Here is a 5,494-nt window from a genome sequence, read left to right as displayed (position 1 = left end):
GCAAGTCTTTCAACGAGGTAGTGAAGATGGGTGGCATGGTGGAAGAATGGCTTAAATAAAGCAAAATCATGATTTACTCGGCTATTAAGGCAACTACCCAAGCCATTCAGAATGATACTGGGGGAGTGATTGGAAAGAAGATGTGACAACAATTGATTCAGGATCATAGTCTTGACCTAAGAGCCCGTCACACCAATATACCCAGCCTCGACCCCATCACCGAACCTACACCCAAACCCCATATAATCTACCTCAACATTACTTCCCATCACCATACCCTCATATTTATGTCCACCACGCCCAAACATATACTCAACCTCCTGCCTACACACAATGGCATGCCCCAGCTCCATAAAACACATACCCAACTCCACAAAATGCTTACCCACCCCCACGAGCCTACTAAAACCCTGCTGCCCCAGGTTTCCGACCCAATCCAGCATTCAAAAATGAAAGGTTGCAACGGAAGAAAACTTTCACCCCGTTGGGGGAGTCTTATACCAGTCTGTTCCATAGATTGAGGCAGTTGGATATGTTGAGGCCAATTTAGTCGAAATTGCCAAACCCGCCTCCAAAGAATCTTGATCATTTTGTAAGTTGTGAATATTGTTCTGGTACTCCAGGGCATGATACGGAGAAGTGCTGGAACCTGAAAAATGCCATCCAGGAGCTCATTGACACAAACCGGATTGAAGTTCAAACTCTAGAGGCACCCAACATCAACCAGAACCCATTACCAACCCATCAAAAAACAAACATGATCGAGATAGTACACAAGGGAGGGGAGCCTAAGAAGCCTTCACAGACCGTCATGATGATTTGGTCCAGTGAGGTCAAGCCACTTAAAAACCTACAGTTGAAGGATTAGTGAACAAGTTGAGCAGGACAAACGGTGAACCATCTGCGATAGTCAAGAGAGGATCCCCAAGTGATGTTGCGGCGAAGCAGGAAATGCCAAAAGTAGTTGTGCCAAGAATGGAAAATAAGCCTATCATAATTGTATAGGGTGCCCGTACAGATCCTATCATCATCAAGCCTATAACCCAGTTGCCGGTAATTAGCACCAAGGCCATCCCATGGAATTATGAATGGGTGATAGTAACCTATAAGGGAAAGGAAGTGAAAGAAGAAGTCAATGAGGCCCAGGGATTAACTCGTTCGGGGAGATGCTTTTCCCCGGTAGAGTTAAGAAAAGCTAAAACATCCAGAGATAACCCAGTTCTAGTGAAGAAAGCAGTAACTGAAGAACAGGCGGAGGAGTTTCTGAGAAAAATGAAGGTACAAGATTATTTCATCATGGAGCAGTTGAGAAAGACGCTTGCTCAGATTTCACTGCTGTCATTGTTAATCCACTCAGACGAGCATCGTCAGGCCTTGATGAAAATTCTGAACGAGGCTCATGTTCCTGACAAAATTTCAGTAAACCATCTGGAAAAGATCGCCAACCAAATAGTTGAGGTGAACAGGGTCACCTTCTCTGATGATGAGTTGCCTGTGGAAGGTACTGAACACAACAGAGCTCTCTATCTTACGGTAAAATGTGAAGATTCTATGGTTACCAGGGTATTAGTTGACAATGGATCTAGTGCAAACATCCGCCCACTCTCTAGTTTGAACAAGTTGAAAGTGGATGATGAGAGGATTCACAAGAACAACATCTGTGTTCGGGGATTTGATGGTGGGGGGAAAGATTCAGTTGGTGATATAGTGCTTGAGTTGACAATAGGATCGGTGGAATTCACCATGGAGTTCCAGGTGCTGGACGTAGCCGTCTCTTACAATTTGCTGTTAGGTCGACCTTGGATTCATGCCGCCAAAGAAATCCTGTCCACTCTGCACCAGATGGTCAAGTTCGAATGGGATAGACAAGAGATCATCCTGCATGGTGAAGATAACTTGTGTGCTCACAGTGATGCCTCTGTCCCGTTCATTGAGCTTGAAGATGACAAAGTGCCTTGGGTCTATCAAGTTTTTGAAATAGTGTCGGTAGAGAAGGTTCCAGAAGGGAAATGTGTTCCAACCCCAAAAATAACCTCCGCATCAGTCATGGTGGCCTTTGAAATACTGAAAAATGGCTTTGTGCCCGGTAAAGGTCTGGTGCATCTCTGTAGGGTATCGTACAGCCGGTGTCCCTCCCTAAGAATTTAGGTACGTTCGGTCTTGGATTCAAACCTATAGCGACAGATGCGAAAAGGGATAAAAGGTTGAAACAGAAGGTGTGGGTACTTCCAAAGCCTATTCCACGTATCTCCAAGTCTTTTGTCAAGCCCGGTGCCAGGAAATACCTAGTGACGATAGTTCCAAGTTCTGTGGTTGACATTGATAAAAAGTTAATTGAAAGGTTCCAGAGGTTGTTTGATGATGTGAACATGGTGGAAGTTGGAGAAGGTTCTAGCAAAGAAGACATGCAGTTCGTCGGGCCGAATGCAAAGCGTAACAATTGTAAGGCTACTCCTCTCCCTACCAGGAAGGAGTCTTGGTAGTTTGTTTTCTTTTCCTTTCTATCTGGGTCATTCCAGGGTTGTGACCTAGATTTTTTTTTTCACTTGTTGATGTACAAACCATGTTATCCTTTATTTTCAATGAAATGCAATTTCCCTTTTCCACCATTCCTGATAGTTTTATTTTTGTTTTTCTTTTCTTCTTTGTACAGTTCTTTTTATGTTGGTTTCAATAACATGACATGCATGAGGAATCTTCAGCCTAGTCTTAAAAGTCAATCTAATTGTGAAATAATAATCCAATAAATAGAGTGTGACGATGAATCAGAATATGATGAGGATGAGGCCTTTGAAGAGATTAGTAAGGAATTAAGTCATTTTGAAGAAAAACCCAAGCCTAACCTGAATGATACAGAAGCAGTCGATCTAGGGGATCCAGATAATGTCAGAGAAACTAAGATAAGCGCCCATCTTGAACCGTAAATCAGGGAAAAGATAATTAAAGCATTATTTGAGTATAAGGATATTTTTGCATGGTCGTATGATGATATGCCCTGCTTGAGTACTGATTTGGTGGTCCATAAATTGCTAATTGATCCAACATTTCCTCCCGTTAAGCAAAAGTTGAGAAAGTTCAAAACCGACATGAGTGTGAAGATTAAAGAAGAGGTTACAAAGCAGCTTGATGCAAAGGTCATTAGGGTCACGCGGTATCCCACGTGGTTAGCCAATGTTGTGCCTATGCCAAAGAAGGATGGTAAGACCAGAGTGTGTGTTGACTACCGTGATCTCAACAAGACAAGTCCAAAGGACAACTTCCCACTGCCAAATATTCACATTTTGATCGTAATTGTGCCAAGCATGAGATTGGGTCTTTTGTGGATTGCTATGTGGGGTATCATCAGATTTTAATGGACGAGGAAGATGCAGAAAAGATGGCATTCATCACATCATGGGGAACATACTGCTACTAGGTCATGCCTTTTGGTTTGAAAAATGCTGGGGCAACTTATATAAGGGCGATGACGACCATATTCCATGACATGATACACAAGGAGATCAAGGTTTACATGGATGATGTGATCATAATGTCCAGGAAGCAGTCTGACCACGTCAGAGATTTGAGAAAGTTTTTCTAGAGGTTCCGCAGGTACAATCTTAAGCTCAATCCTGCAAAGTGCGCATTTGGTGTTCTATCGGGGAAGTTGTTGGGATTCATAGTCAGTCAGCGGGGCATTGAATTGGATTCATCAAAGATTAAGCTATTCAAGAATTGCCACTGCCAAGGAACAAGACCGAGGTGATGAGTCTGTTAGGGAGACTGAACTACATCAACAGGTTTATTGCTCAGATCATGACAACTTGTGAGCCCATCTTCAAGTTGCTAAAGAAGGATACTGGGCCAAGTGGACTGACGAGTGTCAGGAAGCATTTGATAAAATAAAGAGGTACTTGTCGAATCCACCTGTGTTGGTCCCACCGAAACCAGGGAGACCTTTGATTCTTTATTTGACAGTCTTGGATAATTCATTTGGATGTGTATTGGGTCAGCATGACATCACCGGCAGGAAAGAGCAAGCCATCTACTATCTCAGCAAGAAATTCACATTTTATGAGGTTAAGTATACTCCCCTTGAAACGGCATGTTGCACTTTGACTTGGGTAGCACAAAAGTTGAAGCATTATTTGTCATCCTACACTACTTACCTTATCTCTCGTCTGGATCCTTTGAAGTATATCTTTCAGAATCCCATGCCCACAGGAAGGCTTGCAAAGTGGCAAATATTGTTCACAGAGTTTGACATCGTATATGTGACTTGGACAGCGATGAAGGCCCAAGCATTGACCGACCATTTGGCCGAGAACCCAGTCGATGAGGAATATAAACCATTGAGAACTTATTTTCCTGATGAAAAGGTGATGCATATTGACGAGGTGGAGCAGGTCGAAAAACCAGGTTGGAAACTTTTCCTTCACGGAGCCGCTAATATGAAAGGTGTTGGAATAGGAGTTGTACTCATTTCTGAAATAGGGCACCACTACCCTGTCACAGCTCAGCTTCGTTTCTATTGTACCAACAACATGGCCGAGTACGAAGCGTGCATTTTAGGTTTGAGGTTAGTTGTAGACATGGGAATCCAGGAAGTCTTGGTCTTGGGGGACTCAGACCTTCTAGTGCACCAGATTCAAGGAGAATGGGATACGGGAGATTTAAATCTTATACCGTATCGACAATGTCTACATGATCTTTGTCAACAGTTTTGATCTATAGAATTCAGGCACATTCCAAGGATCCATAATGAGGTTGCCGATGTCTTGGCTACCTTGGCGTCAGTGTTACATCATCCAGATAAGGCTTATGTTGACCCTTTGCATATTCAGGTCCGTGATGAGCATGCTTACTGCAATATGATTGAAAAGGAACTTGATGGTGAACCATGGTTCCATGACATCATGGAGTATATCAGGATGGGGGTGTATCCAGTACAAGACACAGGTGATCAAAAAAGAACAATTTGTCGTTTGGCAAGTGGAATTTTCTTCAGTGGAGGAGTTTTGTACAAAAGGACTCCAGATCTTGGATTGTTAACATAGATTCTAGACAGGCCGCAGCTATCATGACCGAAGTACATTTCGAAGTTTGTGGACCGCATATGAATGGGTATGTTTGGCTCACCATGGAGCGAGATTGCATCAGTTTTGTGCGCAAGTGTCATCAATATCAAGTACACAGAGATTTGATTCATTCTCCGCTATCTGAATTGCACACCATGTCTGCACCATGGCCCTTTGTTGCTTGGGGTATGAATGTCATCCGACCAATTGAGCCAGCAGCATCTAATGGGCACAGGTTCATTCTGGTGTCCATTGACTATTTCACTAAGTGAGTTGAAGCTAAAACTTTCAAGTCTGTGACCAAGAAGGCGGTGGTCGATTTTGTTCTTTCAAATATCATTTGTCGGTTCAGAATCCCAAAGACGATCATCACAGATAACGATGCTAACCTTAACAATCATCTGATGAAAGAAGTATGCCAGCAGTTTAAGATTACA

Source organism: Nicotiana sylvestris, chromosome 3, assembly GCF_000393655.2.
Source record: "Nicotiana sylvestris chromosome 3, ASM39365v2, whole genome shotgun sequence".
Classification (NCBI taxonomy): Eukaryota; Viridiplantae; Streptophyta; class Magnoliopsida; order Solanales; family Solanaceae; genus Nicotiana; species Nicotiana sylvestris.
Note: the sequence above shows the minus strand (reverse complement) of the source record.